We start from the raw sequence: 7,196 nt of genomic DNA, 5'->3' as shown, positions 1-7,196 counted from the left end.
AATGTAAATGGATAAGAAAATAATTTATAAAAGAGAAGCTAAAAATTGCTAAATAAACAAATAAAAAAAGTTCAACCATCTTAGCAATGAAATGAAATTTTAAAATGAAAATAAAATGTTATTTTCATCTATAAAATTAACAAAAAAATTTAAATATAATATGCAAAAGCTATCTAGGATAAAATAGACACTGTCATGTACTGCTGGTAGAAGTAAAAATTAAGACAAGTTATTTGGTTTATAACATTTAACCCAGTAGTTTCTGGGAGTCTGTCTGAGAAAATCTAAATTAATGAAAAAGATTCAAGTATAAAAAGAGAATATTGGGCCGCCGGGGTGGCACAGCCATTAAGCGTCTGCCTTCAGCTCAGGTCATGATCCCAGGGTCCAGCCCTGCATCAGGGGGCTTCCTGCTCTAGGGGAAGCCTGCTTCTCCCTCTCCCACTCCCCCTGCTTGTGTTCCCTCTCTTGCTGTGTTTCTCTCTGTCAAGAAATAAATAGAATCTTTTTTTTCCTAAAAAGAGAGAATGTTATTTATAATAAATATATATTTTTAAGATTTTATTTATTTATTTGACAGACAGAGATCACAAGCAGGTAGAGAGGCAGGCAGAGAGAGAGAGAGGAGGAAGCAGGCTCCCTGCTGAGTAGAGAGCCCGATGCGGGACTCGATCCCAGGACCCTGAGATCATGACCTGAGCCGAAGGCAGAGGCTTAACCCTCTGAGCCACCCAGGCGCCCTATAATAAATATTTTTTAAGGAGAAATACTCTTCTTCTTCTCTATCTTTTCCCTTCTCTGGCTCCCCTCCATTCAACTGTTTACTTCCAGAGCAATTCAGTCTAAAACCCGTTAGACGGGGGCTCAGCAAGGTAGGTGTCTCCAGGGGTCGCTGGGGACGAGACATGGTAGCCGCCTGGGATGGCAAGGTGCCCCGGAGTGGGAAAGGAGCTATTCAGAGGAAGACTCAGGCCCGGAGGCCCAGCGATGACAGAAGAGCACCCGTGGGAGGGTGAAGGGGGAGCCCGGCCCCGGCTGTCGTAGCGCAGTCAGAGTGAGGAGGGTCTTCGCAGGGGTGAGAGGATGACAGTGGTTAGCGGCAAAGATTACAGACAGAGGACTGAGGGAGGGTCAGGGAGCCGGGTTTCCCACTGCCAGAGAAACAAGTTATAATTATAGCAAGGAAGAAAATAAGATGACGTGTTGGCTTAGAATTGGGGAAATTGGTTGTGAACTCATGGCCTTCAATACAAGGAAATAGAAACAGAAAATAAAAATAAACATACATATAAATGCATGTGTATATACATGTATATATCTCCATTCTGAGGGTCTAGGAGCAGTGCCACCCTGATAGCTTCGAGCCCACTAGCGCCCAAATGTTGGTTTCTAAATACTCTTCTTCTGAAAGGAAACAGTCTTCCTTGGAGAAACAGCGGATCCCAGTGCTGGGCCAGGGAATGTACAATGAGGCTGGGGCATCTGGTACCAAAAGGTAAGGAAGGGTTCAGGGAATAATGGGAATATCTCAAAACGACACATAAGTCGCTGACTAAAATATGATAACATGGTCTGTACTCAAACACGTGCTTTAGACAAAGAGATTGACCATTTGAAAAGGCTATTTACGTAGTCTCCAAGATCTCCTCACAAAATATTTATTAATTATAAGGGGTGGGAGGTAACCATGGAGTAGAAAGGTCTGGGATATACCACCTTAATAAAATGATCCAAGTTAACATTACTAGTGATAGTACACAACGAGAGGAACACAGCATTGCTTCTGAAATATGCCTACGAAAGATGGATGGCTTGAATCCAATCATGTCCTACAAAAGATGGATGCTTGAATCTAATCATGAGGAGATATCCAACAAACCCACACTGTGGGGCATTTTACACAATAACTAACTTTAATTTTTGAAAGGATCAAGGAAGTGAAAGTCAAGAAAGGGTGAGAAAGTGTCCAGATTGAACAAGACTAGAGACACCAGGCAGCTAAACACAGTGCTTTATTCTGGGACTGAACCCTTTTAGTATTAAAAAAATATATTTTGGGGACAACTAGTGAAAACTGAGGAAGGTGTAAAACTGAGATGGTAGTAATAGGTCCACTTTTCTTTCCTAATTTTGGTGGTTGTATTATGGTAACGTAAGAAAATGTCCTGGTTTATGGGTAATACACACTAAAGCATTTAAGGGGGGAGATGTTTAAACATCATTTTGGCAACTTCTCCTCAAATGATTCAGGGGGGAAAGTTCTTCCTTCTGTTCTTTCAACTCTTCTATAAAGTTGAGAGTGTTTCCAAGTAAAAAGTTTTAAAACAAAGAAACAATCTAAATATGAAATAGTCCGGCAAGCTTTCCATAATGTGGTTCCAAATTCTCTAACTTCATCTCTCACCAACCCCCAGCACTAGCCCCTTCCAAGCCTCACGTTTTGCTTCAGTGTTCTCTCCCCTTACACAGGTGGTTCACTTTAGCTAGCCTCTACTCCATGCTGCATCCGAACGATTTTCATTTTCCTTCAAGGTTCGATCGGAACGACTTCCGCTGGAGCACTGTCCTCTCCTCCCCAGCGGTGACTGCTGTTCCTCCGGCGCGCCCAGCATCCCCAGCCTCTGACCGGTGCGGAGCGCAAGCCTCATCTCGGTGTCCATCCTCTCCACTTCCCCGCTCAGCTTCTGGAAGCAGAGACCGTGTCTTCCTGAGCTGACGATCTTCGTGGCCTGACTTTGCGTGGGTTCTCCTAAGTCTTTGTTAAGTTAAAGGATGAATGAACAAACGAGCTGGTCTTTCTGTAAGTACAGTCCCTCTCCCCCGTCCATTCTCAATGGAATAGCCAGAGAGACTCGTGCTGCTTTCTCCTGAAACGTCTCTCCAAGTTCTACATTGTGCCAGGTGCAGAGGGAAAACATTGAAGAGAGTTACATCCACTTTTGTGGAGCAGGCTATGAAGGGTGAATTTGGGGCTGAGAAGTAATAAATTGATCACTGACATAGGACATAAAATAATTTCTCTTTTTTTAAGTTTTTATTTATTTATCTGATGGAGAGAGATACGGCGAGAGAGGGAGCACAAGCAGAGGGAGTGGGAGAGGGAGAAGCAGGCTGCCCACTGAGCTGGAAACCCGATGTGGGGCTCGATCCCAGGACCCTGAGATCATGACCTCAGCCAAAGGCAGCGGCTTAACAATTGAGCCACCCAGGTGCCCCAGGCATATATTAATTCTTTTAGAACTCATTAATTAACAGAGCTAGGGTGCCAAAAAGTCACTATTATTTCAGCAATCCCTTAAAATACATTGATATCTTAACAATTACTATCTGTAAGAATCATAAGACATGTCTGATTTACGATGCTTTCTTGATAGGTATTTGGCGGCTCCATGGCTTTGGAACCTGCTGGCACAACACCAGAGCCTTTCAGGAATTCATGAACAAGAAGGTAGCAAACCAATACCTTTGCATGCACAGTGCCCTTTACAATTTGCTTATGTTCTTTCCAGATTCCTTCCACTAATATTTCTCCATATTCTTCTCCTATAGTCTAACCAAATCAAAATAAGGTGAATTCCTTCTCATCCTTCAAGACCATGTTCAAATTCGATCTTCTTTCCTCAGCTATTCCTGACTACCCAAGCTCAGGGATTCATTCCAGCTTCTCTATTCCCACTGAGGAAAACGTATAGAATAAATGCAAAGTCCTGTTATGGGGGAAAGGGGCAAATACAGACTTTGATGCACTGTCCGAAGTACTTTATGCTCCTTTAATTCTATAAACTCTAATTCTGTAAATTCTACTAAAAAGTAGCTACTGTTAGTATCTCCATTTTGCAAATGAGGAAGCAGAATGAGGCTGTGTAAGTCTCACGTAGCTATTGAAGAGCAGAGCTGCAAAATGTACCTAGGTCTGGACAATTCTGGAATTCATGTACTAAAGCATTATGCAATACAATGTTCCAATACTATCCTTTAGTGTGTAGTGTAATATTTCAGCTAACACTTCTATTGCCCCCTGGATTAAACTCTTTCGGAGGCTGACTCTTACCCGTCTTTGTATCCCAGCACTTACACAGTGCCTGGCAAATAACAAGGGCTCAGTATTTTCTTCTGGGAAGAATAAATAGCAACTGTACATACATCAGTTAAATAAAAACTTACGGTGCCCCATAAGTGAGTGTGAAAGTTAATGGCGCAGCTCATAAGTGGTTTTAGAGGCTCCAAGAAAACATCCAGGTGTACTACGGCAATTGTGAAGATTTCGTTGCGCTCTTGAGTGAGACCTTAACCCAAGCAGAGATTTAATTTGATGGCAAGAGAAAAGCTACAGGTGCAAACATTACGAGCAAACAGCTGAAATGAACATGGCGTGCTTAAGTGTGTTAGCAAACTCAGCGTAATGTAAAGAGACATAAAAGCTGACATTAGCTCAGAGGGGTGGGAGCAATTTGTGAAATCATGTTGTGGGATGTGGACAGCAGAGAAAAAACGAGACTAAGAGCTGACTTTAGTTTCATGTGGAGTTCGCATCCCAGAAGCACTAGCAGTTGGGTGATTGCGGAAGTTTCCTAAATGTTTGAAAATTCTTCCTGCCTTGCAGAAACCATCTCTCTCACCCAGCCACGGTCAACCCTACCACTTTCCTCAATGTGGCATCGGTGGCGAGCTCTTAGGCTCTATCTCCTTCCAGCTGTTTGCAGATGAATCTCCAAAGATAGCAGAAAACCTCCACGTTGTGAGCGCTGGGGAGGAAGAATCTTGTTTTCACAGAATTATTCTGGGTTTTATGTGCCAGGTGGTGACTTCATTTCACAATCGCCCTGGAGGTAAGTCCATCTACGGGGTGAAATTTACTGAATAAAATTTCATCCTGAATCACACTGGTCTCGATCTTGTCCATAGCAAATGGTGGACCAAAGACAAACCAACTTTTCGACTGTACTGAGACTGAGTGGTTGGATGGTCTTCAGCAAGGTGAAAGAGAGCATGAGAATCATAGAAGCCAGGGCGCTTTGGGTCCAGAAATGGCAAGACTAGTGAGAAGATCATCATGGCTGACTGTGGACTGATCTAATAAATTCAAATTGTAGAGATAAATAAATAAACAAGTAAATCTTCCACCTGTACAATTATGTATTTGTAGATTCCTCTGAAGATGAAAACCATCAGTCCTTGCTGGAACTTAGTGCGTCCACCAGCACATAGTGAGTACTCAGTGAATATTAGTTGTTGGTGTGACTATTCATTGGAGTCACATTATAACACCACATGATATTAGCAATATTCTAGAAATATTAATCCTTGTGTAGGAGCAGGAGAACCTGAATTTTGAAGATAAGTTAGGTGACTATTGAAACAATCTTGGCCTAAAATATAAAGGGCATTGATTAAAATCAATAGTGAGGGTGAAAAAAACAAACTCTGAGAAATTAGTTTAAGAAAAAAAAAAAACAGGGGCACCTGCATGGCTCAGTGGGTTAAAGCCTCTGCCTTCAGCTCAGGTCATGATCCCAGGATCCTGGGATCGAGCCCCACATTGGGCTCTCTGCTAGGCAGGGAGCCTGCTTCCCTTCCTCTCTCTCTGCCTCTCTCTCTGCCTACTTGTGATCTCTCTCTCTCTCTGTCAAATAAATAAATAAAATCTTTAAAAAAAAAACACACAACCCATAGAATTCAGGAAGTAACTGCAGTCGAGGGGCACAGAAAATAGACGCATTAAAAAATAATTTCAATTGTTTTACACTCTTGAGCCCAAAAGAATATAGGTGCCATTGGAAACAAATACAGAAAATGGGACAAAATCCAGTGCAGGGGAAGGTGAGAGGAAGGATGAAATAATACTGCATTTGAGGAGATCATTGGAAATCCATGTAAAATGTGTGTAAGTCTGATTGGAGAGATCAGGGACCAGAGTTAGGTTAAATAAATAGGACAGCAAGTATATATTTGAAAAATTATCTGCACAAAAGTGATAAAGTAGTACAAGTTGATATGCTTTCTTCTTTAAAAAAACGTTGTCATAGCATCAAACCAAGTTTTGAGACATCAGATACATACGGAGTTCAGGTATGCAAGGAGGGAGAAGAGCCCATGCAGGAGAAACGTTCCTTTTTTTATTATTTAGTTTTCCAGTTTTAATTCCAATACAGTGAGCATACAGTGTGGTATTAGTTAGGTGTACAATACAGTGAGTCAGCAATTTGAGGGCTCACGTCTACAGCACATACACTAAAATTGGAACAAGACAGAGAAGAGTGGCACAGCCCCTGTGCAAAGATGACACGCACATTCGTGACGCATTCCATATGCAAAACCCAGCAACGGGGCACCTGTGTGGCTCAGTTGGTTAAGCATCCGACTCTTGGTTTCGGCACAGGTCATGGTCTCAGGGTGGTGAGATCGAGCCCCAGGCTGGGCTCCCCACTCAGCATGGGGTCTGCTTGAGACTCTCTCTCCCTCTGCCCCTTCCCAGCATGCTCTCCCTCTAAAATAAATAAGGAAATCTTTAAAAACAACCAAACAGTTGTGTACAGTACATCACTCAGTGCTCACCCTGTTAGATATACTCTTCAGTCCCCTTCCTCTATTTCACCCCCCGCCCACCTCTGGTAACCATCAGTTTGTTCTCTATGGAAAGTTCTCAGAGTAAGAAAAAAACAGCGTGGAGCCCTGCTCCCAGATGTGTTCTGTGCTCTCAGAAGTGAGGAGTGGAGGTGGCCGTGGGCCATGACGTGGACCACTGTTACTGGAGTGATGGGGCGCAGACATTTGAGAAATGCCAAGAAAGCTGGTGGAAGGCCTCAACCTTCTCAGTAAAAACTAATGAACAAGGCCATTTGCTAAGAGTGAGTGAGGACGAGGTTGAATGCTTCGCTCAGACCTTGAAGAAAAGACAGGGAACCCCAGAACTGGGTAATCTGAGGGGAGATTTTAGAGCTGTGAGCAGGGCTTAGGAAGAACAGGGGATGGTGCATTACCCCAGGGCTGGCAGTAGGGGAGGCTCTAACCATCCCTGGGCCTGAAGGAGCCAGAGGAAGGTCGGGGGTGGCTAGAGACAGCTGTTTGGAGAGGACCATCTGACCAGAACTAGGGCCTTTAGCCCTAACCTAAAGGGCTATATCCCGCTGCAGGGAGCTGGTGACGCGGGTGCTGGGGAGTAAATAATCTGACCCTCTAGATCTCAGCTAAAACCA

At 43.4% G+C, this 7,196-nt stretch overlaps 1 long non-coding RNA gene and 1 other non-coding gene across 2 annotated transcripts; both read left to right on the top strand.

The window, feature by feature from the left end:
- The first annotated feature begins 1,308 nt into the window (after positions 1-1,308).
- Positions 1,309-5,106, top strand: LOC101692763. The gene is made up of 5 exons (XR_001181841.2): positions 1,309-1,495; positions 2,533-2,800; positions 3,375-3,448; positions 4,604-4,829; positions 4,906-5,106. It is a non-coding gene; the product is annotated as an uncharacterized LOC101692763 (long non-coding RNA).
- A 1,101-nt stretch (positions 5,107-6,207) lies between these two features.
- On the top strand, positions 6,208-6,314 carry LOC123392081. Its single transcript, XR_006606743.1, has one exon. It is a non-coding gene; the product is annotated as a U6 spliceosomal RNA (small nuclear RNA).
- Positions 6,315-7,196: the final 882 nt, after the last annotated feature.

The sequence above is a fragment of the Mustela putorius genome, unplaced genomic scaffold, assembly GCF_011764305.1.
Source record: "Mustela putorius furo isolate JIRA1106 unplaced genomic scaffold, ASM1176430v1.1 tig00000430_pilon_pilon_pilon, whole genome shotgun sequence".
Taxonomy (NCBI): domain Eukaryota; kingdom Metazoa; phylum Chordata; class Mammalia; order Carnivora; family Mustelidae; genus Mustela; species Mustela putorius.
The sequence above is the reverse complement of the archived record's forward strand: the minus strand, read 5'-3'. Positions and strand labels throughout refer to the sequence as shown.